We start from the raw sequence: 27,965 nt of genomic DNA on the forward strand, positions 1-27,965 counted from the left end.
AAAAAAAAAAGATGATAAGGTAAAATATGACATCAGTGGAAATAAGTTAAAAAGCAACTTTTAAGAATTAAAAAAGCATGTATTTGTAGTAAAAGAAATTGACTTAACCATGTATGTAGAATTTTCCTTGTGATTTCTGGTCTGAATTCTTGAATGACTATTCCAAGTAAGATTCAACATTTTTACAAAATTATCATTCATCATTAAGATATTCCAAGATTATACTTCCACCATTTTATAAAGGACAATCCAATTTAGCAATCCAGGTTTCCAAAGTAAGTTCTAAGGATAAGGCTTCTCCTGAAGTAATGTGACGCAACCTTAATTTCTTAGCTGTTAATTTTTTTTTCTTTTTTTTTTAAAATAAAATAGAGACAAGGTCTCACTGTGTTGCCCAGGCTGGTCTCATACTCCTGGGCTCAAGTGATCCTCCTGCCTTGGCCTCCCAACATGTCAGGATTACAGGTGTGAGCCACTGTGCCTGGCCTGTTAGTGTCTTTTTTTTTTTTTTTTTTTTTTTTTTGAGATGGAGTCTCACATGTCTCCCAAGCTGGAGTGTCTGCTCACTGCAGTATCTGCCTCCTGGATTCAAGCAATTCTCCTCCCTCAGCCTCCCAAGTAGCTAGGATTACAGGTGCCCGCCACCACGCCCAGCTAATATTTTGTATTTTTAGTAGAGACGGGGTTTCACTGTGTTGGCCAGGCTGGTCTCAAACTCCTGACCTTGTGATCCGCCCTCGTGATCCGCCCTCCTCGGCCTCCCAAAGTGCCGGGATTACAGACGTGAGCCACTGTGCCCGGCCTATTGTCATCTTTAAGACTGGCCAGAGAAGTGGCAAAGTCTGTGACCTTTCTGATGCTTCATCCATGGAAAAGAACATTGGTTTGCCCTTCTCTTTGCTCCCCTTAGGTAAGAAAACTTGAAAGCAAATACTTTCTTCTTGTGGCAGTGATTTATCCCCATCAGCATATATCCTTAATTTCAACGCAATTCCTTTACAGCTGTTTTACTATTTTTTGTCACCTTTCCCTTGTTTGCTTGCTGTCTCTCCTGTTTTGGAATCAATGTCTTTAACAAGTTTCTGAGTGGCAGCCATGTAAGGCTTTGGGATTTCCAGTTTTTCACACTTGTGATCTGACTGATGATGGTGTCTCAGGCAAAAATTATTCTCACAGTAAGGACGTATAACTGCCACAAGTTTTTCAACACGGTCCTTGAATGAGCATAGGTAAAATTTATGTTTATGTCTTCAGTCTCTCACTGATTACAGTCATCTCAGGACAACCATGAGACTGCCAGCTTTTGTGTTCAAGGCAAAATATTCCTGAGTATCACACACAAATGAAAGAAAATCTGGCAGTGCTGCCCAGTGTTCAACTGTGCCATCTCTCTCGTGCCACTAAAGAACAGAAATTTTAAATTTTGATTAAGTTACAATTTCAAGTTGTTCTTTTATGGATTGTGCTTTTGGTGATCCAAGATTATACAGTTTCTCTCCTATTTTTTTTCTGAACATTTTATAGTTTTAAGTTTGCCATTTTGCTCTGTGATACATTTGGAGTTCCTTTTTTGAATATGGACATCTAATTATTCCTGTACCATTTATTGAAATGACTGTTCTTTCTTTACTTAATTACTTTTGCATTTTTGTTAGATATCAGTTGTCTATATGTATATGAGTCTATTTCTGGGCTCTGTTCTGTTCTGTTGGTCTATATGTCTATCTTAATACTATCGCTATACTGCCTTGATTATTGTAGGCTTATACTGAGTCTTGGAATCAGATAGTGTTAGGCCTCCACCGTTGTTCTTTTTTTTGGCCTATTTTTGGTCCTTGGCATTCCCAAATGAATTTTACAATCAAGTTGTTAATTTCTACAAAAATGCCTGCTGAAATTTTGGTTGGGATTGCATTAAATCTCTAACAGTATTGCCGTCCTCCCCATGAACACAATGTATTTCTCAATTATTATTTGTCAATGATATTGTTTTTGTAAACTTCATTTTTAATTGTTCATTGCTAGCATATAGAACTACAATTGTCAACACCTTCTGTGTTAAAAAGAAAATACAATTGTATTTCTTTTTTTGTTTTTTTGAAATGGGTCCTCACTCTCTCACTCAGGCTGGAGTGCAGTGGCGCTATCTCTGCTCACTGTGACCTCTGCCTCCCGAGTTGAAGCAATTCTCCTCCCTCAGCCTCCTGAGTAGCTAGGATTATAGGCATGCGCCACTATGACGGCTAATTTTTGTATTTTTAGTAGAGATGGGGTTTCACCATGTTGGCCAGACTGGTCTCGAACTTCTGACCTCAAGTGATTTGCCTACCTCAGCCTCCCAAAGTGCTGGGATTACAGGCCTGAGCCACTGTGCCTGGCTCTACAATTGTTTTTCTTATGTTGATTCATGTATCCTGCAGCTTTGCTAAACTCAGTTATTGGTAGTTTTTTTTTTGGTTTTTGTCTAGATTCCATTAGATTTTCTATATAGATGAGCCTGTCATCTGTGAATAAGAGCATTTTTGCTTCTTTCCAATCTGGATGCCTTTTATCTATTTTCTTGACTATTGCTACTTACTGGGAACCTCCCGTATAAATTTGAATGGAAGTGGTGAACAGACATACCTGTTCTTTTTCTGATCTTAAGAAGAAAGCATTAAGCTTGATGTTAACTGTATTTTTTTGGATATGCCCTTTGTCAGATTGAGGAAGTTCCTTTTTTTTTTTTTTTTTTTTGCGAGAGAAGGTCTTGCTTTGTCACCCAGGCTGGAATGCAGTGGCATAATCATGGCTTGCTGCTGCCTCGGTCTCCTGGGCTCAAGTGATCCTTCCACCTCAGCCTCCTGAGTAGCTAGAATTACATGCATGCACCACTACACTTGGTTAATTTTTTTTTTTAAATATTTTTGTAGAGGTGGGGTCTTGCTTCATTGCCTAGATTAATCTCAAACTCCTGGCTTCAAGGACTTGGGTTCCCAAAGTGCTGGGATTACAGGCGTGAACCACTGTGACCAGCCCCTTTCCATTTTTTTCTTTCTCCATTTCCTTCTTTCTTCCTTTTAGAGATGGGGGTCTTGCTCTGTCGCTTAGGCTGCTGTAGTGCAGTGGCACAATCAGGGCTTGCTGTAGCCTTGACCTCCTGGGCTTAAGTGATTCTCCAGGCCCTGCCTCCTGGGATTACAGGCATGTGCCACCATGCCTGGCTAACTTTTGTACTTTTTTGTAGAGATGGGGTTTTGCCATGTTGCCCAGGCTGGTCTTAAACTCCTGGGCTCAAGTGATCCTCCTGCCTCTGCCTCCCAAAGGCTGGCATTACCGGCATTAGCTATTGCACTTGACACCTCTTTCTATTTCTTGTTTGCTGAGAATTTATGTAAAACAGATTTTGGATTTTGTCAAATGCTTTTTTTGCCTCTACTGAAATGATCATTAATGGTTTTCTTCTTTTTTTTTTTTTTTTTGAGACGGAGTCTCGCTCTGTCGCCCAGGCTGGAGTGCAGTGGCGCAATCTCGGCTAACTGCAAGCTCCGCCTCCCGGATTCACGCCATTCTCCTGCCTCAGCCTCTCTGAGTAGCTGGGACTGCAGGCGCCCACCACCACACCCGGCTAATTTTTTGTATTTTTTAGTAGAGACAGGGTTTCACTGTGGTCTCCATCTCCTGACCACGTGATCCGCCCGCCTCGGCCTCCCAAAGTGCTGGGATTACAAGCGTGAGCCACCGTGCCCATCCCAATGGTTTTCTTCTTTCAGTCTGATAATATGGCAAATTACATTGATTTTTCAATGTTCAACCAACTTTACATTCTTAGGATAAATCCCACTTCATAATTATATCTTGTCTTTGTAAAGTATTGGATTCAATTTGCTAAAATTTTGTTTGTAATACAGTCTGCCCTCCATATCCACAAGTTCTGCATTTGCAGAACTACAGATGGAAAATATGTTTTAAAATAAGAAATAACATACAACAATAAAAATAATACAAATAAAAAATACATATAACTATTATATAATGTTTACATTGTATTAGGTACTAAAAGTCATCTAGAGCTGATTTAAAATATAAGGAGGATATGCATAGGTTATATGCAAATACTATACCATTTGATCTAAGGATGTCACCACCTGTACATTTTGGTATCTTTGGTATCTTTGATATCAGGGAACCAATCCCTGAAGGATACGGAGAGTTGAATGTATTTGCATCTGTGTTCATGAGGGAAATGGATATGAAGTTGTCTTGAAAGGTCCTTGACCTTTATTGGTAATATGTTGTCACCTTGTAATGTCTGTGTGACCTTTCTTTTCTAATAAAGTCATTTAGTGCCATATAGTAGTCCCCCCTTAAGTGTGGGGGATATTTTCCAAGACACCCAGGAGATACCTGAAACTGTGGATAGTTTCAGACCTCATTGTCATCAGCTGAAACATATTTCTGTTCATGACTTCTACTCACAAATTTAATGCTGTTTTCATCTTAATTAAGCATTTATCATACATTGTGACCGTAACTTTTGTAGTTTGAAGTGCAAGAATGAAATTAGTATAAATTTATTTTTCCTTCACAGTTTCACAGATAGAAGATTTATTCTTACCACAAATCTTAGCAGCCTCAGCATTCAATTTTGTTTCTTTCCTTATTAAGTAGAGAACTTTCACCTTCTCACTTGAAGGAAGCACTTTAACAGCTTCTCTTTGACATATTCAAATTGGCAGCGTCACTACTTTCTTGGTTTGGGGCCGTTTTTAAGTAAAATAAGGGTGGGTTGAATGCAATCACTGTGATATCGCAATAGTATATCTGATAACTGACTCATGGTTACTAAGTATTAGCCGGCTGGTAGCACATACAGCATGGATACACTGGGCAAGGGGATGATTCACTTCCCAGGCAGGACAGAGTAGCATGGCATGGGATTTCATCGTGCTGCTCAGAATGGTACACAATTTAAAACTTTTGAATTATTTACTTCTGGAACTTTCTGTTTAATATTCTTGGACTACAGTTGATTGTGGATAATTGAAACCATGATTGGCTGGGCCCGGTGGCTCATGCCTGTAATCTTAGCACTTTGGGAGGCCGAGGTGGGCAGATCACCTGAGATCAGGAGTTCGAGACCAACCTGGCCAACATGGCGAAACCGTGTCTCTACTAAAAATACAACAATTCGCTGGGCATGGTGGTGGGCGCCTGTAATCCCAGCTACTCCAGAGGGTGAGGCAGGAGAATTGCTTGAACCAAGGAGACAGAGATTGCAGTGAGCAGAGATCACGCCTCTGCACTCTGCACTCTAGCCTGGGTGACAGAGAGAGACTTTGTCTCCAAATAAAAAAGAAAAAAAGAAACCATGGCAAGCGAAACTGTGGATAAGGGGTGACTATTGTTTGTATATCTTTGTTGGCTTTGTGTTTACATGTTATATCAGATATTGAGAGAAGAGCAGTAACTTCAAATTATAATTGTAGATTTATCTTTCTTCTTAAATGCTGTCTTTCATGTAATTTGAAGTTCTATTTTAGGTATATAAACATTTAGGATTGTTATATCCTCTTGTAAAATGACCTTCTTTATCTTTGGTAATGTTGTTTGCTTGGAAATCTACTTTATCTTATATTAATGTAGTCACTCTAGCTTCCTTTTGAATAGTGTTCACATCTTATATATTTTCCCAGCCTTTTGCTTGTATTCTATTTTTTTTTGTTTATCTTTAACTTTTTTTTTTTTTTGAGACAGGGTCTCACTCTGTCACCCAGGCTGGAGTGCAATGGTATGATCATGGCTCACTGCAGCCTTCATCTCCCAGGCTCAAGCAATTCTCCCATCTCAGCCTCCCAAGTAGCTGGGACTACAAAGTTTTATTTTTTTTTAGAGATGGGGTCTCACTTGTTGCCCAGGCTGTTCTTGAACTCCCAGATTCAAGCAGTCTTCTCGCCTCAGCCTCCTAAAATGTTTGGATTACATGTGTGATCCATCATACCTAGAAAACATCTTTGAAGTTTTTCTGTTAGTAGCATATAGTTGGGTCTTGCTTTTAACAATCTGACAATCTTTGTCTTTTAATTGGGTTATTTAAACCATTTTTTTTTTAAATTAAAGTTTTATTTTTTGCTCACATTTACATTCATCTCAGTTGGTAGGTTGGATACATCTTTGCTTTACTCTGCTTTGTTTTGTGACCGCAGCCGGCATCTATCTGGGATAAATCAGACTCATGACAGATAGAAAAGAGATCTAGTTGAAATACCTTAAAGCACCCCCTAGGGGGTGGTATACATAATTTCTACTTAAATTTTTTTGGCCAAAGTAAGTCAGATGGCCAAACCTTTTATGAGCAAATCTAGCAGGGATGGATCTAAAATTCACACTTTTAAAGGGTACAGTTTAGTGGTTTTTAATATGTTCACAAATTTGTGCCATTATTACTACTATCCAAACTCCCATTCAGAATATTTCCATCACCCCAAAAAGAAACTCTGTACCCATTAGTCTCCTCATTTCACCATCCTTCCAGCCCCTGGTAACCACTAATATATTTTCTGTCTCTATGGATTTGCCTATTCTGGACATTTCATTATGATGGATACAGTAAGTGGCCTTTTGTAACCGACTTCTTTCACACAACATGTTTTTGAGATTTTGAGGAAAATAGGTTATTTACATTTAAGGTGATTATTAATATTGTTATATTTAAACTTGTCATCATCTTATATTGTTTCCTTTAATTCTGCCATCTTTGACTTTGTTGAATATTTTTATGATTTTGTTATAGTTCATTTATTTATTTATAAGCTATAACTCTGTTATTTTAGTGGTTGCGTTAAGATTTATAATATAAATCTTTAACTTATCAGTCTGCCTTTGAGGGTTATACCACTTCACATGTACTGTAAGAACCTTATAATAGCATACTTGCATTTCTCCTGTCCAGTCGTTTGTACCAGTTTTGTCATGCATTTTACTTTTATATATGTTATAAACTCTATACTACATTATTTTTTAACTTGACAGTCAATTATCTTTAAATGAGATTGAAATAATAAGAAAAAACTTTTATGTGTTTACCTAGTTACCATTTCTAATGCTCTTCTGTCCTTTCTTTAGATCCAGATTTCCATCTGATATTTCCTTCTTGAAATACTTTTTCTTTAACATTTCATGTAGTTGGTGGTATTGGTGATGAATTATTTAGCTTTTGTATGTCTGAGAAAGTCATCATTTTGGCTTTGATTTTTAAATATATTTCTTTGACTATAGAATTCTATTTAGTAGGTTGACAGTTTTTATTTTCCAAATATTTTAATGTTGCGATTTCATTGATTTCTCTCTTGTGTTTTCAGGGAGATATTCGATGTGTTCCTTATCTTTTTGTTTGTTTGTTACTCTCAAGCACATTTGTTTCTTTGTATATGTCTCTTTTCTTTGCTTTATCACTGGTTTTAAGCAATTTGATTCTGAGGTGTCATTGTTTTTTCCATGTTTCTTACATTCGTGATTTGTTGAACTTCTTATGGATTTATAGTTTTCTTCAAATGTGGAAATTTTGGAGCCAATGTTTTCTTCAAATAATTTTTTGTCCCTTTCTTGCCTCTTCTTTAGAGACTCTAAGTACACACATATTAGGCCACTTGAAGTAGTTCCACAGCTCACTGATGTGAGCTTTCCATTTTTTGGAAAAAACTTTCCATTTTTTGGAAAGTTGCTACGTATTCAAATTCACTAATACTGTCTTTTGCCATATCTAAGTTGCTATTAATCCCATATAGTGTATTTTTTATCTCTCACATTGTGTTATAGTTTTATCTTTAGAAGTTAGAGCTGAGTGTTTTTTAATATGTCTCTATTAAACTTTTGAATATATAGGATACAGTTATAATAACTTTTAATGGACTCTCTGGTAATTCTAACATTTGAGTTAATGCTGGTTTGCTTTTGATGGATTGATTTCCCCCCCACCTCATTATTGGTTATACTTTTCTTCTGCTTTGCATGCCCGATTTTTTTTTTTTTTGAAACAAAATCTCACTCTGTCACCCAGGCTTGAGTACAGTGGCGTGATCACGGCTCACTGCAGCTTTGACTTCCTTGGCTCAGGTGATCCTTCGACCTCTGCCTCCCAAGTGGCTGGGACTACAGGTGTGTGCCATCATGCCCTGCTAATTTTTGTATTTTTTATAGAAATGGGATTTCACCGTGTTACTCAGGCTGGTCTCAAAGTCCGATAATTTTTTATCGAATACCTGAGATTGTGAATTTTATCTTGTTGTGTTTGACTATTTTCTATTTTCCTGTAAATATTCTTGAATTTTGTTCTGGTATGCAGTTAAATTACTTCAAAAGAATTTGTTCTAGAGTAATACAGAGCCTAGGACTATTATTCCTCCTTCCTGAGGCGAGACCCTTTTGTGTATTCTTCCCAATGTGTCTTGAAACAGTAGCTTTTCCAGTCTGGCTGGTGAGGATAGGTATAATTCTCTACCCTGTGTGAATGTTAGCCATGGTTTCATCTAATCTTTTCTGGTGGTTGATTCTCTGGCCATGCATAGTTTCCTTACATGAATGCATTAATCAGTTCCCAGCTGAATATTTGATGGAGCTCTACCTATCTCTGAAGATCTCTGTATATTCTTTCATCTCTGGTTGTGACCTGTGAACTCTAGCCACCTTGGTCTCACTGCCATTGAGTATCTGAAATATGGTTTATCTGACTTGCAATGACTCTCCTCATCATCTCCTCAATTCAGGGAGCACACAAGACTGTATCTCAATTTTCCCCACCTGTTATAGGGCCCAGAAACTGAATTTCAAGGTGGTTAAAATGGCAATCATAGAGTTTACTTATGTCCCGAGTCTCAGGAATTCTTCTCCAATGCTGCCTGTTGTCTAAAGTCTTTTTTTTTTTCTTTTAAGACAGGGTCTTACTCTGTTGCTCAGGCTGGAGTGCAATGGTGCCACATGGCACCTTGACCCCCTGGGCTCGGGTGATCCTTCCACCTCTGCCTCCTGAGTAGCTGGGACTATAGGTGTGTGCCACCATGCCCAGCTAATTTTTGTACTTTTTTTTTTTTTTTTTTTTTTTTTTTGTTGATAAGATTCTGCATTTTTATTAATTTTTTTTTTGCACACAAAAACAATAAACATTTTCTAAAAATACATACAAACAAAAAGATGCATATCAAACATATTAGGAAGGTTACACATGGGAAGTCGGGGAATAGAAATGGGGGGTGGGAGTTAAAATAAGGTAGAGAGGGACTTTATGTGGATCAGTGATAATAACTCAATCCTCTATTTGACAAAGAAGAGGGAGAAGGAAGAGGAAGAAAAAGAAAGTGGGATAAAGGATCAGAAAGGGAGGAAAATAAAAAAATTAGAGTATGACTCCAGGGTAGACCTGTTTTGTTGTCACTGAGTTGGTTGGTTGGTTTGTCTGTTGTATTTTTCATGTTTCGCCAAGTTGGCCAGATTGGTCTCGAACTCCTAGCCCGAAGTGATCAACCCGCCTCGCCCCCCAGAGTGCCGGGACCACAGGCGTGAGCCACCACGTCCAGCCCCCACATTGCTTCTGGCCTCCATGGTAGACCTCCCAGACGGAGCGGCCGGGCAGAGGCGCTCCTCACTTCTTTCCAGACACGGGGCGGCCGGGCAGAGGCGCTCCTCACTTCCCAGACGGGGCGGCCAGGCAGAGACGCTCCTCACTTCTTCCCAGATGATAGGTGGCCGGGCAGAGGCGCCCCTCACTTCCCAGACAATGGGTGGCCGGGCAGAGGCGCTACTCACTTCCCAGACGATGGGTGGCCGGGCAGAGGTGCTCCTCACTTCCCAGACGGGGCGGCCGGGCAGAGGCGCTCCTCACTTCCCAGACGGGGCGGCCGGGCCGAGGCGCTCCTCACTTCCCAGACGGGGCAGCCGGGCAGAGGCGCTCCTCACTTCTTCCCGGACGGGGCGGCCGGGCAGAGGCGCTCCTCACTTCTTCCCGGACGGGGTGGCCGGGCAGAGGCGCTCCTCACTTCCCAGACGGGGCGGCCGGGCAGAGGCGCTCCTCACTTCTTCCCGGACGGGGCGGCCAGGCAGAGGCGCTCCTCACTTCTTCCCGGATGGGGCGGCCGGGCAGAGGCGCTCCTCACTTCTTCCCGGACGGGGCGGCCGGGCAGAGGCGCTCCTCACTTCTTCCCGGACGGGGCGGCCGGGCAGAGGCGCTCCTCACCTCCCAGACGATAGGTGGCCGGGCAGAGGCGCTCCTCATTTCACAGATGGGGCGGCCGGGCAGAGGCGCTCCTCACTTCCCAGACGGGGTGGCCGGGCAGAGGCGCTCCTCACTTCCCAGACGGTGGGTGGCCGGGCAGAGGCGCTCCTCACTTCCCAGACGGGACGGCCGGGCAGAGGCGCTCCTCACTTCCCAGATGGGGCGGCCGGGCAGAGGCGCTCCTCACTTCCCAGACGGGGCGGCCGGGCAGAGGCACTCCTCACTTCCCAGATGCGGCGGCCGGGCAGAGGCGCTCCTCATCTCCCAGACGATGGGTGGCCGGGCAGAGGTTCTCCTCACCTCCCAGACGGGGCAGCCGGGCAGAGGCGCTCCTCACTTCTTCCCGGACGGGGCGGCCGGGCAGAGGCGCTCCTCACTTCCCAGACGGGGCGGCCGGGCAGAGGCGCTCCTCACTTCCCAGACGGTGGGTGGCCGGGCAGAGGTGCTCCTCACTTCCCTGACGGGGCGGCCGGGCAGAGGCGCTCCTCACTTCCCAGACGGTGGGTGGCCGGGCAGAGGCGCTCCTCACTTCCCAGACGGTGGGTGGCCGGGCAGAGGCGCTCCTCACTTCCCAGACGGTGGGTGGCCGGGCAGAGGCGCTCCTCACTTCCCAGACGGTGGGTGGCCGGGCAGAGGCGCTCCTCACTTCCCAGACGGTGGGTGGCCGGGCAGAGGCGCTCCTCACTTCCCAGACGGTGGGTGGCCGGGCAGAGGCGCTCCTCACTTCCCAGACGGTGGGTGGCCGGGCAGAGGCGCTCCTCACTTCCCAGACGGGACGGCCGGGCAGAGGCGCTCCTCACTTCCCAGACGGGGCGGCCGGGCAGAGGCGCTCCTCACTTCCCAGACGGGGCGGCCGGGCAGAGGCGCTCCTCACTTCCCAGACGGGGCGGCCGGGCAGAGGCGCTCCTCACTTCCCAGATGCGGCGGCCGGGCAGAGGTGCTCCTCATCTCCCAGACGATGGGTGGCCGGGCAGAGGTTCTCCTCACCTCCCAGACGGGGCAGCCGGGCAGAGGCGCTCCTCACTTCTTCCCGGACGGGGTGGCCGGGCAGAGGCGCTCCTCACTTCTTCCCGGACGGGGCGGCCGGGCGGAGGCGCTCCTCACTTCTTCCCGGATGGGGCGGCCGGGCGGAGGCGCTCCTCACTTCCCAGACGGGGCGGCCGGGCAGAGGTGCTCCTCACTTCCCAGACGGGGCGGCCGGGCAGAGGCGCTCCTCACTTCCCAGACGGTGGGTGGCCGGGCAGAGGCGCTCCTCACTTCCCTGACGGGGTGGCCGGGCAGAGGCGCTCCTCACTTCCCAGACGGTGGGTGGCCGGGCAGAGGCGCTCCTCACTTCCCAGACGGTGGGTGGCCGGGCAGAGGCGCTCCTCACTTCCCAGACGGGGTGGCCGGGCAGAGGCTCTCCTCACTTCCCAGACGGTGGGTGGCCGGGCAGAGGCACTCCTCACTTCCCAGACGGTGGGTGGCCGGGCAGAGGCGCTCCTCACTTCCCAGACGGTGGGTGGCCGGGCAGAGGCGCTCCTCACTTCCCAGACGGTGGGTGGCCGGGCAGAGGCGCTCCTCACTTCCCCGACGGGGCGGCCGGGCAGAGGCGCTCCTCACTTCCCAGACGATGGGTGGCCGGGCAGAGGCGCTCCTCACTTCCCAGATGATGGGTGGCCGGGCAGAGGCGCTCCTCACTTCCCAGACGGGGTGGCCGGGCAGAGGCGCTCCTCACTTCCCAGACGGTGGTTGGCCGGGCAGAGGCGCTCCTCACTTCCCAGACGGGGCGGCCGGGCAGAGGTGCTCCTCACTTCCCAGACGGGGCGGCCGGGCAGAGGTACCCCTCACCTCTTCCCAGACGGGGCGGCCGGGCAGAGGCGCTCCTCACTTCTTCCCGGACGGGGCGGCCGGGCAGAGGCGCTCCTCACTTCTTCCCGGATGGGGCGGCCGGGCAGAGGCGCTCCCCACTTCTTCCAGGACGGGGCGGCCGGGCAGAGGCGCTCCCCACGTCCCAGACGGGGCGGTGGCCGGGCAGGGGCTCGGGAGGCTGAGGCAGGCAGAGCAGTCGGCGTCAGGAGCTGGCGAGCAGCGTGGCCAACATGGCGTCCGCGCGCCTGCAGCCGAACGAGAAAAAGCAGGCGGCGGTGGCGTGCGGCGGGAGTCCCAGGGAGTCCGCGGCGCGGGCAGCAGCGAGCTGAGTAGATTGCAGCCTGGGCCACAGAGGGAAAGAAAAGAAAGAAAGAAAGAAAAAGAAAGAAAGAAAGGAAGGAAGGAAGGCAGGAAGGCAGGAAGCAATTTTTGTACTTTTTATAGAGATGGGGTTTCGCCATGTTGTCCAGGCTGGTCTCGAACGCTTGAGCTGAAGCAATCTGCCCACCTTGGCCTCCCAGGGTGTTGGAATTAAGGGCATGAGTGAGTGTGCCAAGCCTAAAGTCTTGAAAATCATTGTTTGATATAATTTAATGTATTTTGTTCAATATTTTTTGGTTTCAGGAAGGAGGGTAAATCTAGTCTTTATTATTTAATCATGGCAAGAATGAAATAATTTTTCATATAAAGTTTTGTATTTTCCTTTGGCATGGTATCGGAGGAACCAGCCCACAGTATTTCAACATAGGTTCTTTTCTATTTTCCCTAAGTGTTGGCCGGTCTGAGAAATAAAGAGAAAGAGTACAAAGAGAGAAATTTTCCAGCTGGGCCTCCGGGGGTGTCATCACATATTGGTAGGACCGTGATGACGACCCCGAGCTGCAAAACCAGCAAGTTTTTATTAGGGACTTTAAAAGGGGAGGGGGTCGAACAGGGAGTAGGTCACAAGGATCACATGCTTCAAAGGGCAATAAAGATCACAAGGCAAGGCAAAATTAGAATTACTGATGAGGGTCTATGTCCCACTGTGCACGCATTGTCTTGATAAACATCTTAACAGGAAACAGGGTTTGAGAGCAGACAACCAGTCTGACTAGAATTTAACAAGCTGGAATTTCCCAATCCTAGTAAGTCTGAGGGTACTTCAGGAGACCAGGGCGTATTTCAGTCCTTATCTCAACCGCATAATACAGACATTCCCAGAGCAGGCGTTCATAGACCTACCCACAGGAATTGCATTCCTTCCCCAGGGTTATTCCTTGCTGGGAGAAGAATTCAGCGATATTTCTCCTACTCGCTTTCTGCAAGAAGAAAAATATGGCTCTGATCTGCTCGACCCCGCAGGCAGTCAGACCTTACGGTTTATCTTCCCTTGTTCCCTGAAAATCACGTTATTCTGTTCTTTTTCAGGGTGCACTGATTTCATATTGTTCAAACACACATATTTTACCATCAATTTGTACAGTAGTGATCCCGAGGTGACATATTCTCAGCTTACAAAGATAACAGGATTATGAGATTAAAGTAAAGACATGCCTAAGAAATTATTTAAGAGTATTGATTGGAGAAGTGATAAATATCCATGAAATCTTCACAATTTATGTTCAGAGATTGCAGTAAAGACAGGTGTAAGAAATTATAAAAGTATTAATTTTGGGAACTGATAAATGTCCATGAAATCTTCACAATTTATTTTCTTCTGCCTTGGCTCCAGCCGGTCCCTCCGTTCAGGGTCCCTGACTTCCCACAACAGTATGGGAAGAAGTCTGAATAGAATTAGAAAAATTGATTTATATTATTTGACAATTAGATATTGGAGTTAATATCATATATAAATATATTGTGAATGTTACTTCTGCTTAGCTTTAAAAAAATTTGCTGCTGAGGTAATTATTGAAGTAATTTTATAATTTTACTGCTGAGATAATTTTTACTTTAAATAGACCTGTCCTCAGACTTGGTCCCTTCCCATTGAGATGAAGACAGACAACAGTAGCTTGAAGGAAATTCACAGGGAACAGGATTTAGGAACTATAGATTTTGAGTCTGGCCTAATTGAGCCTCAGGAATAGGACCTAATATCAACTCATGCAAACCTGGTGATAGAAAATACTGCTTTCTTATGATCATTTCCTAGAAAGCCCTTTTAAAGGTTTTCTTTGGCTCTCAGCACTCAATGGGTAAGGTAGAAAGCTGGGTGTGCCACATGATAACTTTTTGTGGGTGTAGTGTGTGTATATGTGTTTTGGTTTTAACTTTTTACCCCTTTGTTTACTACATTTGAAAGATTTTGAGCAAATCCTCTGGTCAGAAGTTTTGGGAAGAGATAATCTATTAAAATAATATGTAGATTCTCAAAGTTTCTTGGATAAGATGAAATTAGAAGAGGATCTTGAAAGATGAAAGTGGAGTGTTAGGTTGTGTGAGGGCTGTTATGAGCAAATAGGTTCTCAGAAAAGGAAATGAAAGGGACTATTAAATAGAGCAAAAGGAGATATGTGATAGAAAAATAGTGGGAAAACCAAACACTGCATGTTCTCATGTGGACACAGGAAGGGGAGCATCACACACTGTGGACTGTTGTGGGGTGGGGGAGGGGGGAGGGTTAGCATTAGGAGATACACCTAATGCTAAATGACGAGGTAATGGGTGCAGCACACCAACATGGCACATGGATACATATGTAACAGACCTGCACGTTGTGCACATGTACCCTAAAACTTAAAGTATAATAATAATAAAATTAAAAGAAAGAGATACTGATCAAAGGATATGAAATTTCAGTTAGGAGGAATAAGTTCAAGAGATCTATAGTATAATACAGTTACTATTGTTAATAACAGTATATTATATGCCTGAAAATTGCTAAGAGAGTAGCTTTTGTGTTCTCACCACAAAAAAAGTATCTATAGTATAATACAGTTACTATTGTTAATAACAGTATATTATATTCCTGAAAATTGCTAAGAGAGTAGCTTTTGTGTTCTCACCACAAAAAAAAGTATGTGAGGTAATGAGTATGTGAATTAGCTTGATTTAGCCATGTGGTACATGATAAATATATACAATTTGTATTTGTCAGCATAAAATATAATTTTAAATAATTTAAAAAAAATAGTGGGACATGAAGTTGGGGCAGGACTGACAAAGCACTTACAGACAGTGCTAAAGGGTATAAAGGATTTTTAAGTGTTCAGTTGGTTATTATTATTATTATTATTTTTTTTTTTTTTTTTTTTTTGAGACGGAGTCTCGCTCTGTCGCCCAGGCTAGAGTGCAGTGGCGCAATCTCGGCTCACTGCAAGCTCCGCCTCCCAGGTTCACGCCATTCTCCTGCCTCAGCCTCTCCGAGTAGCTGGGACTACAGGCGCCCGCCACCGCGCCCGGCTAATTTTTTGTATTTTTAGTAGAGACGGGGTTTCACCGTGGTCTCGATCTCCTGACCTCGTGATCCGCCCGCCTCGGCCTCCCAAAGTGCTGGGATTACAAGCGTGAGCCACCGCGCCCGGCCTCAGTTGGTTATTATATACAAGGATGAAGTAGTTTTCAGTAAAGATAACTTCTGGTATAGATTTTGTAAGTGACCAAAGTTGAATTTATTTTTATGGTTGTGATCAATAATTACTGTGCAACTAAAATACACAAAGCGTTATATTAAAATTGTTGTAGGTAAGGTGTGGGTATAGATGAATTGCTTGTTCCCAAACAATTCACAGTTTACCCCAGAATACCAGATGTGTTTAATGTAAATGTTGACAACTAAGGAATAATTACTGGAGTTTTTTTTTTAAATTATTGTTATACTTTAAGTTCTAGGGTACATGTGCACAATGTACAGGTTTGTTATATAGGTATACGTGTGCCATGTTGGTTTGCTGCACCCATTAACTCGTCATTTACATCAAGTATTTCTCCTAATGCTATCCCTCCCCCAGCCCTCCACGCCGTGACAGGCCCCAGTGTGTGATGTTCTCCTCCCTGTGTCCAAGTGTTCTCATTGTTCAGTTCCCACCTATGAGTGAGAACATATAGTGTTGGCTTTCTGTCCTTATGATAGTTTGCTCAGAATGATGGTTTCCAGCTTCATCCATGTCCCTGCAAAGGACATGAACTCATCCTTTTTTATGGCTGCATAGTATTCCATGGTATATATGTGCCACATTTTCTTAATCCAGTCTATCATTGATGGACATTTGGGTTGGTTCCAAGTTTTTGCTATTGTGAATAGTGCCACAATAAACATATGTGTGCATGTGTCTTTATAGTAGCATGATTTATAATCCTTTGGGTATATACCCACTAATGGGATTGCTGAGTCAAGTGGTATTTCTAGTTCTAGATGCTTGAGGAATCGCCACACTGTCTTCCACAATGGTTGAACTAATTTACACTCCCACCAACAGTGTAAAAGCATTCCTATTTCTCCACATCCTCTCCAGCATCTGTTGTTTCCTGACTTTTTAATGATCACCATTCTAACTGGTGTGAGATGGTATCTCATTGTGGTTTTGATTTGCATTTCTCTGATGACCAGTGATGATGAACATTTTTTCATTTGTATGCTGCATAAATGTCTTCTTTTGAGAAGTGTCTGTTCATAACCTTTGCCCACTTGTTGATGGGGTTGTTTGTTTTCTTCTTGTAAATTTATTTATTTGTAGATTTTAGCTATTAGCCCTTTGTCTGATGGGTAGATTGCAAAAATTTTTTCCCATTCTGTAGGTTTCCTATTCACTCTGATGGTAGTTTCTTTTGCTGTGCAGAAGCTCTTTAGTTTAATTAGATCCTATTTGTCAATTTTGGCTTTTGTTGCCATTGCTTTTAGTCATGAAGTCCTTGCCCATGCCTATGTCCTGAATGGTATCGCTTAGGTTTTCTTCTAGGGTTTTTATGGTTTCAGGTCTAACATTTAAGTCTTTAATCCATCTTGAATTAATTTTTGTGTAAGGCATAAGGAAGGGATCCAGTTTCAGCTTTCTACATATAGCTAGCCAGTTTTCCCAGCATGATTTATTAAATAGTGAATCCTTTCCCCATTTTTTGTTTTTCTCAGGTTTGTCAAAGATCAGATGGTTGTAGATGTGCAGTGTTATTTCTGAGGCCTCTGTTCTGTTCCATTGGTCTGTATCTCTGTTTTGATACCAGTACCATGCTGTTTTGGTTACTGTAGCCTTGTAATGTAGTTTGAAGTCAGGTAGCATGATGCCTCCAGCTTTGTTCTTTTTGCTTACGATTGTTTTGGCAATGTGGGCTCTTTTTTGGTTCCATATGAACTTTAAAGTAGTTTTTTCCAATTCTGTGAAGAAAGTCAATTGTAGCTTCATGGGGATAGCATTGAATCTATAAATTACCTTGGGCAGTATGGCCATTTTCACAATATTGATTCTTCCTATTCATGAGCATGGAATGTTCTTCCATTTGTTTGTGTCCTCTTTTATTTTGTTGAGCAGTGGTTTGTAGTTCTCCTTGAAGAGGTCCTTCACATCCCTTGTAAGTTGGATTCCTAGGTGTTTTATTCTATTTATAGCAATTATGAATGGGAGTTCGCTCATGATTTGGCTCTCTGTTTGTTATTGGTGTATAAGAATGCTTGTGATTTTTGCACATTGATTTTGTATGAAGTTGCTTATCAGCTTAAGGAGATTTTGGGCTGAGAAAATGGGATTTTCTAAATATGCAATCACGTCATCTGCCAACAGGGACAATTTGACTTCCTCTTTTCCTAATTGAATATCCTTTATTTCTTTCTCTTGCCTGATTACCCTGGTGAGAACTTCCAACAGTATTTTGAATAGGAGTGGTGAGACAGGACATCCCTGTCTTGTACCAGTTTTCAAAGGGAATGCTTCCAGTTTTTGCCCACTCAGTATGATATTGGCTGTGGGTTTGTCATAAATAGCTCTTATTATTTTGAGATATGTTCCATCAATACCTAGTATATTGAGAGTTTTTAGCATGAAGGGCTGTTGAATTTTGTCGAAGACCTTTTCTGCATCTATTGAGATAATCATGTGTTTTTTGTCATTGGTTCTGTTTATGTTATGGATTATGTTTATTGATTTGCATATGTTGAACCAGCCTTGCATCCCAGGGATGAAGCCCACTTTGTCATGGTGGATAACTTTTTGATGTGCTGCTGGATTTGGTTTGCCAGTATTTTATTGAGGATTTTTGCATCAATGTTCATCAAGGATATTGGTCTAAAATTCTCTTTTTTTGTTGTGTCTCTGCCAGGCTTTGGTATCAGGATGATGCTGGCCTCATAAAATGAGTTAGGGAGGATTCCTTCTTTTTCTGTTGATTGGAATAGTTTCAGAAGAAATGGTACCTGCTCCTCTTTGTACCTCTGGTAGAATTCGGCCGTGAATCCGTCTGGTCCTGAACTTTTTTTCGTTGGTAGTGTATTAATTATTGCCTCAATTTCAGAGCCTGTTATTGGTATATTCAGAGATTCCGCTTCTTCCTGGTTTAGTCTTGGGAAGGTGTATGTGTCCAGGAATTCATCCATTTCTTCTAGATTTTTCTTGTTTATGTGGGTAGAGGTGTTTATAATATTCTCTGACGGTAATTTGTATTTCTGTGGGATTGGTGGTGATATCCCCCTTATAATTTTTTTTATTATGTCTATTTGATTCTTCTCTCTTTTCTTCTTTATTAATCTTGCTTGAGGTCTATCAATTTTGTTGATCTTTTCAAAAAACTAGCTCCTGGATTCACTGATTTTTTTGAAGGGTTTTTTGTGTCTCTATCTCCTTCAGTTCTGCTCTGATCTTAGTTATTTCTTGCCTTCTGCTAGCTTTTGAATTTGTTTGCTCTTGCTTCTCTAGTTCTTTTAATTGTGATGTTAGGGTGTCAATTTTAGATCTTTTCTGCTTTCTCTTGTGGGCATTTAGTGCTATAAATTTCCCTCTACACACTGCTTTGAATGTGTCCCAGAGATTCTGGTACATTGTGTCTTTGTTCTCATTGGTTTCAAAGAACATCTTTATTTCTGCCTTCATTTTGTTATGTTCCCAGTAGTAATTCAGGAGCAGGTTCTTCAGTTTCCATATAGTTGTGTGGTTTCGAGTGAGTTCCTGAATCCTGAGTTCTAATTTGATTGCACTGTGGTCTGAGAGAGTTTGTTGTGATTTCTGTTCTTTTACATTTGCTGAGGAGTGCTTTACTTCCAACTATGTGGTCAATTTTGGAATAAGTGCCATGTGGTGCTGAGAAGAATGTATATTCTGTTGATTTGGGGTGGAGAGTTCTGTAGATGTCTATTAGGTCTGCTTGGTTCAGAGCTCAGTTCAAGTCCTGGATATCCTTGTTAACGTTCTGTCTCATTGATCTGTCTAATGTTGACAGTGAGGTGTTAAAGTCTCCCATTATTATTGTGTGGGAGTCTAAGTCTCTTTGTAAGTCTCTCAGGACTTGCTTTTTGAATCTGGGTGCTCCTGTATTGGGTGCATATATATTTAGGATAGTTAGCTCTTCTTGTTGAATTGATCCCTTTACCATTATGTAGTGGCCTTCTTTGTCTCTTTTGATCTTTGTTGGTTTAAAGTCTGTTTTATCAGAGACTAGGATTGCAACCCCTGGTTTTTTTTTGCTTTCCAATTGCTTGGTAGATCTTCCTCCATCTCTTTATTTTGAGCCTATGTGTGTCTTTGCACGTGAGATGGGTCTCCTGAATACAGCACACTGATGGGTCTTGACTCTATCTAATTTGCCAGTCTGTGTCTTTTAATTGGAGCATTTAGCCCATTTACATTTAAGGTTAATATTGTTATGTTTGAATTTGATCCTGTCGTTGTGATGTTAGCTGGTTATTTTGCCCATTAATTGATACAGTTTCTTCATAGTGTCGATGGTCTTTACAGTTTGGCATGTTTTTGCAGTGGCTGGTACCGGTTGTTCCTTTCCATGTTTAGTGCTTCCTTCAGGAGCTGTTGTAAGGCAGGCCTGGTGGTGACAGAATCTCTCAGCATTTCCTTGTCCGTAAAGGATTTTATTTCTCCTTCACTTCTGAAGCTTAGTTTGGCTGGATATGAAATTCTGGTTTGAAAATTCTTTTCTTTAAGAATGTTGAAGATTGGCCCCCTCTCTCTTCTGGCTTGTAGAGTTTCTGCTGAGAGATCAGCTGTTAGTCTGATGGGCTTCCTTTTGTGGGTAACCCGACCTTTCTCTCTGTCTGCCCTTAACATTTTTTTCTTCATTTCAACCTTGGTGAATCTGACAATTATGTGTCTTGGGGTTGCTCTTCTTGAGGAGTATTTCATTAATTTGAACTTCAGTCACTGATATCCTTTCTTCCACTCGATCGAATCGGCTGTTGAAACTTGTGCATGTGTCATGTAGTTCTCATGCCATGGTTTTCGGCTCCATCAAGTCGTTTAAGGTCTTCTCTACACTGGTTATTCTAGTCAGCCATTTGTCTAATCTTTTTTCAAGGTTTTTAGCTTCCTTGTGATGGGTTCGAACATCCTCCTTTAGCTCGGAGAAGTTTGTTATTACTGACCTTCTGAAGCCTATTTCTGTCATCTCCTCAAAGTCATTCTCCATCCAGCTTTGTTCCGTTGCTGGCAAGGAGCTGCGATCCTTTGGAGGGCGAGAGGCGCTCTGGTTTTTAGAATTTTTAGCTTTTCTGCTCTGGTTTCTCCTTCATCTTCGTGGTTTTATCTACCTTTGGTTTTTGATGTTGGTGACCTACACATGGGGTTTTGGTGTGGATGTCCTTTTTGTTGATGCTGATGCTATTCCTTTCTGTTTGTTAGTTTTCCTTCTAACAGTCAGGTTCCCTCAGCTGCAGGTCTGTTGGAGTTTGCTGGAGGTCCACTCCAGACCCTGTTTGCCTGGGTATCACCAGCAGAGGCTGCAGAACAGCAAATATTGCTGCCTGATCTTTCCTCTGGAAGCTCTGTCCCAGAGGGCCACCTGCCTGTATGAGGTGTCTCCCAGTTAGGCTACTTGGGGGTCAGGGACCCACTTGAGGAGGCAGTCTGTCTGTTCTTAGAGCTCAAACACCGTGATGGAAGAACTACTGCTCCCTTCAGAGCTGTCAGACAGGGACATTTAAGTCTGTGGAAGTTTCTGCCGCCTTTTGTTCAGCTATGCCCTGCCCCCCGGAGGTGGAGTTTACAGAGATAGCAAGCCTTGCAGCACTGCGGTGGGCTCTGCCCAGTTTGAGCTTCCCGGCCCCTTTGTTTACCTACTCAAGCCTCAGCAATGGTGGACACCCCTCCACCTGCCAGGCTGCTGCCTCCCAGGTTGATCTCTGCTGCGCTAGCAGTGAGCAAAGCTCTGTGGGCGTGGGACCCACCAAGCCAGGCGCGAGATATAATCTCCTGGTGTACCATTTGCTAAGACTGTTGGAAAAGCACAGTATTTGAGCAGGAGTGTCCTGTTTTTCCAGGTACAGTCTGTCATGGCTTCCCTTGGTTAGGAAAGGGAAATCCCCCGACTCCTTGTGCTTCCTGGGTGAGATGACACCCCACCCTGCTTTGGCTCGTCCTCTGTGGGCTGCACCCACTGTCCAACCAGACCCAGTGAGATGAACCAGGTACCTCTGTTGGAAATGCAGAAATCACCTGTCTTCTGCGTCGATCACACTGGGAGCTGCAGACCAGAGCTGTTTGTATTCAGCCATCTTGGAACACACCTCCTTGCTAGAGTTGTTGAAAGATGTTCAGAAAAGAGATTTTGACAAGAACTTGAAGAAACAAAAGGAGCAGAAGTTTAAGTCACTCTTTATTCTTGTGTGGAAGTACTAAAAAATTTGAAGTTTTAGGTTCAAATTTTGGGTCGTGTGTGTGTATTTTAAAAAATCATTAAAACTATCAGGGCACGGTGGCTCATGCCTGTAATCCCAGCACTTTGGGAGGCCGAGGAGGGTGGATCACCTGAGGTCAGGAGTTTGAGACCAGCCCTGACCAATATGGTGAAACCCTGTGTCTACTAAAAATACAAAAAAATTAGCTGGACATGGTGGCAGGCGCCCTTAGTCCCAGCTACTTGGAAGGCTGAGACAGGAGAATTGTTTGAACCTGGGAGGCGGAGGTTGCAGTGAGCCGAGATCGTGCCACTGCACTCCATCCTGGGCGACAGAACGAGACTCCATCTCAAAAAGAAAAAAAATCATTAAAACTCAGAATCCATGGGAAGGATTTATATGTAGAGAATGAGTCTTGTTTTGCCTTGGGAGAACAATCCTGGTGGAAAAACATCTGTCTGACTTTAGTTAAAAGTAAAGGTTAGGTGCAGTGGCTCATGCCTTTAATCCCAGGATTTTGAGAGTCCGAGTTAGGAGAATTGCACGAGGCTAAGAGTTCAAGACCAGCCTGGGCAACATTGCAAGACCCCATCAGTACAAAAAATAAAAGAATTAGCTGGGTGTGATGGCATGTTCCTCCAGTCCTAGCTACCTAGGTGGCTGAGGCAGAAGTATTGCTGTAGCCCGGAAATTCAAGGTTGCAGTGAGCTCTGATCACATTACTACACTCCAGCCTGAGTGACAGAGCAAGACCCTCTCTTTGAAAAATAAGATTAAATAAAGTAAAATGACAAACACTAAGCTTTAGTGCTCTTCTTCCTGTTCTGTCTTCCCCCACCAACTAATAAGTCTGGGGAAAAATTGCAAGAATAATAATTTAAATTCTCTCTACTTCTGTGGTTTGTAATGTAGATATGTAAGTTATATATCTAAAGTAAAAATTATGAGATACAACTTAGACTTTGTAGCATAACAAAGTAGATGCTTTTATTTAGGATTTATTCTTCCCTTCCCCAAAGGTAGATGATTCTCTGGTTGTGTTCACTGTCTTTGATTCAGAAAGTATAAAAGTGGCAACATTTTAGAAAATTAAAATTTAAGAAACATGAAAATATCAAATTCTCTGAAGAAACTTTTTTCTTTTCATAGTTTTACTGCAGCTATTACTTTTTAAAAATAAGTGCATGTGGCAACCCCAGAAAGATGTGAAGAAATGGTTTAATGTAATGTCAAAGATCTATTTGATGAAAGTTAATAATTGATAGCTTTAAAGTTGAAATCGGATAGTTTTTTTTCCCCTTATGTGTTAAATGTGCTTTTCTTTTTTCATTTTAAAAACACAAAGGCTTTGGCAGAGATGAATTTATGGAGGTAAGTCTCAAGTATAATAGGATTGCATTTTAATTAAGGAGGGGAATGTTGCTAATTTAAATTTTGAGTGAGCCATTATTTGCTTGGTTTAAAACTTTGGCATTGCAGCCATATTTGTTCCATTTTATATTCTGTTATTTGGAATCATATTTTGCTTTTTACCATATTTTGGGGGCTGAGATATGAGAATGAAGTGAAAGAAAAGGTTTATTGATTTATGAGACAGGGTCTCACTCTGTTGGCCAGGCTGGAGTGCAGTGGTGCAATCTCGGCTCACTGCAACCTCTGCCTCCTTGGTTCAAGTGATTCTCAGACCCCAGCCTCCCAGGTAGCTGGGATCACAGGCGTGCACCACTGTGCCTGGCTAATTTTTGTATTTTTTGGTAGAGATGGGGGTTTCACCATGTTAGCCAGGCTGGTCTCAAACTCCTGACCTCGAGTGATTGGCCTATTTCAGCCTCCCAAAGTGCTGGGATTACAGGTGTGAGCCACTGCGCCTGGCCAGAAAGCGTTCTTTTTAAACTAGTAAATGTATTTTATGATTTTTTAAAAATATAGTAAACAGGAATCTTTGAAAACTTAATTTAAATATCTTTATATCCTACCAAAATCTAGATCTGTATTGTCTAGTATGGTAGCCAGTAACCATATGTGGCAATTGAGTACCCAAAATCTGGCTGGCTTGCCTTGTGATATGCTGTAAGAGTAAAATATGTACTAGATTTTAAAACTTGATTTGAAAAAGAGACTATCTTGGTAATTGAAAAAATTTTGTTTACCTGTTGAAGTGACATTTCAACTGTATTTGATAAAATAAATTATCAAAATTAATTTCAGGCTGGGCCTGGTGGCTCACTCCTCTAATGGTAGCACTTTGGGAGGCCTAGGTGGGAGGATTGCTTAAGCCCAGGAGTTCGAGACCAGCCTCTCAAGACCCCATCTCTATTTAAGATAATATATATATATTTTTTTCATCTTTTTTAAAAAGCTTTTAATTGTAGTGATTAGAACATTTAGCTTTACATAAGTGGATTGCATTATATTTCTTTTGGATAGGCTGATCTAGGTGACCTAATGTCCATCTTATATTTATAATTTTACCACCATAGCATTACCTCAGTTTTCCTGAGGAGACTCTCCATAAAACATCCAGCAACACCAAGGAAGTGAAGAGCTTGCAAGCAAAATAGATATTTTCAAGTCTCTATTTAAAAATTCATGTATTTTTAATCATAGGTAAGGTCTGTAGATCTTCATTTGAAGTCTTTATTCTTATTATTTTCATTGAGGATTGTTTTAAATTTTTTATCAGTTCTCTGATTTCCTAAAGAATTTGATGGTATAATTAAACAATTTATTATATTACCTTTTCTGTGGCAACTAGCTTAGCCTAAGATAGTCTCTTGAAATTAAGAAATCTTAAGAGTGAAGTCGGCTAGGCTTGTCTGTCTGGAATGTCTGTACAAAGTAATCTCCATACTATTAGTTTCTGATCATAATATTTGAGAGGAGCCTATAAACCTTCTCCAAGCCCTGATCTTAAACACAGAAAAAAAAAAAATTTCTATTTTTCAGAACTAGAGAAATCCCTGTCATTTAGGTATCTTTCTTCTGTGTTGTCTCTGTGTTGTTTCCTGTCCTAATTCCTTGTGTCTTCTCCGAATTCTCTTATTGTTACAGTATTCCTATTGCTGTGAGACACGAATTTGTGCTTGGTTTTGTTGATGTGAAAGGATGTGATTCCTCTCTGGGTTAGGCATGTAGTTTTGCTATGGTCTATTTGTTACCCTCTAAAATTCATGTGTTGAAATCTAATCCCAAAGGTGATGGTATTAATATATTGGGCCTTTGGGAGTCTGTAATCCTCATAAATGGGATTAGTGCGGGTTATAAGAGGCTTGAGGGAGTCCTTTGCCCCTTCCACCATTTGAGGGCCCGTAAAGGCCTCCATCTGTGAGGAATGGGTCCTTATCTTATGCCAAACTTGCTGGTGCCTTGATCTTGGGCTTCCCACCCTCCAAACTGTGAACAATAAATTTCTGTTGTTTAAAAATTACCCAGTCCAAGATATTTTGTTATAGAAGCTCAAATGGACTAAAATAAGTTTTTTGTTACTCATTTTCCATTCTTTTACCTGGCAAGTTGTTGCACATTCATATCTTGTTTCTTTGGTATTACATTACAAAGAGATGTTTGAACCTTGTTTGAAAAGTTGCCTCCTCCGTAATAAATCTCTCTGCCTTTTTTTTGAAACAGAGTCTTGCTCTGTCTTGTAGACTAGAGTGCAGTGGTGTGATCATGGCTCACTGAAGCCTTGACCTCCTGGGCTCAAGCAGTCCTTCTACTTCAGCCGTCTGAGTAGCTGGGACTATAGGTGCGCTTCACCACCCCTGGCTAATATATATATATGTGTGTGTGTGTGTGTGTGTGTATATATATATATATATATATATATGTTTTGTTTTGTTTTGTTTTTAGAGATGGGGTTTCGCCATGTTGCCCAGGCTGGTCTGAAACTCCTGGGCTCAAAGTGATCCACCTGCCTCAGTGTCCCAAAGTGCTTGGATTATAGGTGTGAGCCACCTTTCCCAGCATCTCTGCACTTTTAAGTGCCAGTGTGTTTAGCTTCGCAGGTGTTTGTATCATACAGCATTTTTCTTCCTTAGATCCTTTCTTAGCTCCTTATAAATTATCTTAGCAGTTTATAAATTACCAACTGGCATGTTGACCAGTTGCTGTTGTATCCTGCTTTCTGAGTTCTGGTATCCATAGGAAAACATTATGCTGAGTACAATAGGATACTCAAAAAGTTTAATATCAACTGTTTTCAGATAATTACCAGATTTTGTTTGTAGCGTTCACCTTGCTTATGAACTTCAGATTTGTCTTTTCAGCTGCTGTGCTTATTGTCTACATGGATTTTCCCCCAAGTACTTCAAACTCCAAATACTCAAAAGAGAACTCATTCTTTTCCCTTTCCTCCTTTGTATTTTCAAATCATAGTATTATAGATAAGCTCTTTTGGGGGGCTATTTATCATCTGCATGCTGCCATACACAAGCTATTCTTTTTTCTTATATGGCCGTCGTGAAGTCTACTCTGTCATTTTCCTTACATAGGTGGCATCTTGATAAGGAGAAGTTTTGATTCTCAAAAGCAAAGATATGGTGAAGGTCATCTGTCTAAAACTTTAGACCGAGACTATTCTCCATGCTGAAATATTTTCTTGTTCTCAGTCCCCATTCCCACCCATTAGGGAACTGGAAATGCTTTCTCCCTACAAAGTCTACCAAACTTCTGGAAGCAACCACTCCTAGACTGTCCATCTTTAATACTGTTTGGAGTCCAGTTGGTATATTGGCACCCCACCCCCCATCTCACTAATGTGTGGCTGTAGCCAGTTTGAATGGCTGCCCTTGGATCAGGAGCTACTCTAAGAGAAACTTGTAGTGACCCAGTTAGGAGACAGGACTGTGTGTTCCCTTGTTGATAGAAAAACAACCTCTTATGTCCTAGTCTGTCATTCTGGGAGAATGAATGAATTAGGCCTGTGAATTATTTACTGTATAAAAGTGGCATATAAGAAATGGCCAGGAGGCTACACAAACCTATAGGGACACCTTAGATTACAATGTACAATATTCCTGCTTGGACAGTATTCTTTTTCTTTAATCTGTGATAGTCAGAATTCTTGTGTTAGAAGGAGATTATGATGGGATGGGATGGGAAGTGAGGTGAATTATTCTCCCACCGTCCCCCCTGCTTTTTTTTCTAGACAGGATCTCACTCTGTCACCCTGGCTAGAGTGCAGTGGTGCAGTGCGATCATGGCACACTGCAGCCTCAACTTCCGGGGCTCAGGTGATTCTTCCACCAAAGCTCCCCAGTAGCTGAGACTACAGGTGTGCACTACCACACCTGGCTAATTTTTTGTATTTTTAGTAGAGATGGGGTTTCTCAGTGTTGCCCAGTTTGGTCTCAAATTCCTGGGCTCAAGCAATCCACCTGCCTCGGCTTCCCTTTTTTTTTTTGCTTTGCGATAAATCCATGTAAGGCAGTGCACCCATGTGATCTGGGAGGAGGAAAATATGTGAAAAAGTTTTAGATATACTTCTCACTAGCACACAGACCTATGAGTAATGCCATATTATCATTTTCCCAGCTGCCAAGCTCAAGGCTTTGTAAATTGTTGACTTTCAGGCAGTGTACCCCTCCCCCACCATGTCAGACTATCTTAATTATACTGAAACTAGGTGGAAACCTGTTTAAAAGCCTTCTTGAGTTGTTCATCGTCACATTTAGCAATAAGGAATAAAAATGCTTGATTCTAACTACATAGTCTATAAAGTTTACATATTCTTGAGGAACACGTAAATTATTTTTCTACATGCTGTAGGAAAATACATGTTATAGTTCACTGGGGAGAGATTTCATGGTATCAATTCAAGTACTACTACTACTGCAAAATGTTCCGACTCTCTCACAGAGAAAGACTTCTTCATTATAAAAATTCTAAAGTTTTTCTTTAGAGAATTTTAAAGTTTGCTGGAATGACCAGGAAATTTGAAAAGGCAAATATGAAGTCATGTTTATATCTTCCTTTATTTATAAAATATACCCAAAATAATCTTTTACAAGAAGTAATAGTTACGGTTTTAAAAAGTTCAGAAGAGCTTACAATAATAAAATGCAGTCGTTTCTCACCGAATTTTTACTATCCCTAGTGCCATTAAGTAGATAATATTTT

At 42.3% G+C, this 27,965-nt stretch overlaps 1 protein-coding gene and 1 pseudogene across 2 annotated transcripts in view; one reads left to right on the plus strand and one right to left on the minus strand.

Moving 5' to 3' along the window:
* On the minus strand, positions 1-25,999 carry LOC105738383 (annotated as a pseudogene).
* EVI5 (ecotropic viral integration site 5) overlaps positions 1-27,965 on the plus strand; it is a 275,206-nt gene that overhangs the window by 43,673 nt on the left and 203,568 nt on the right. The window lies entirely within an intron of this gene.

Source organism: Nomascus leucogenys, chromosome 12 (assembly GCF_006542625.1).
Source record: "Nomascus leucogenys isolate Asia chromosome 12, Asia_NLE_v1, whole genome shotgun sequence".
Lineage (NCBI taxonomy): Eukaryota > Metazoa > Chordata > Mammalia > Primates > Hylobatidae > Nomascus > Nomascus leucogenys.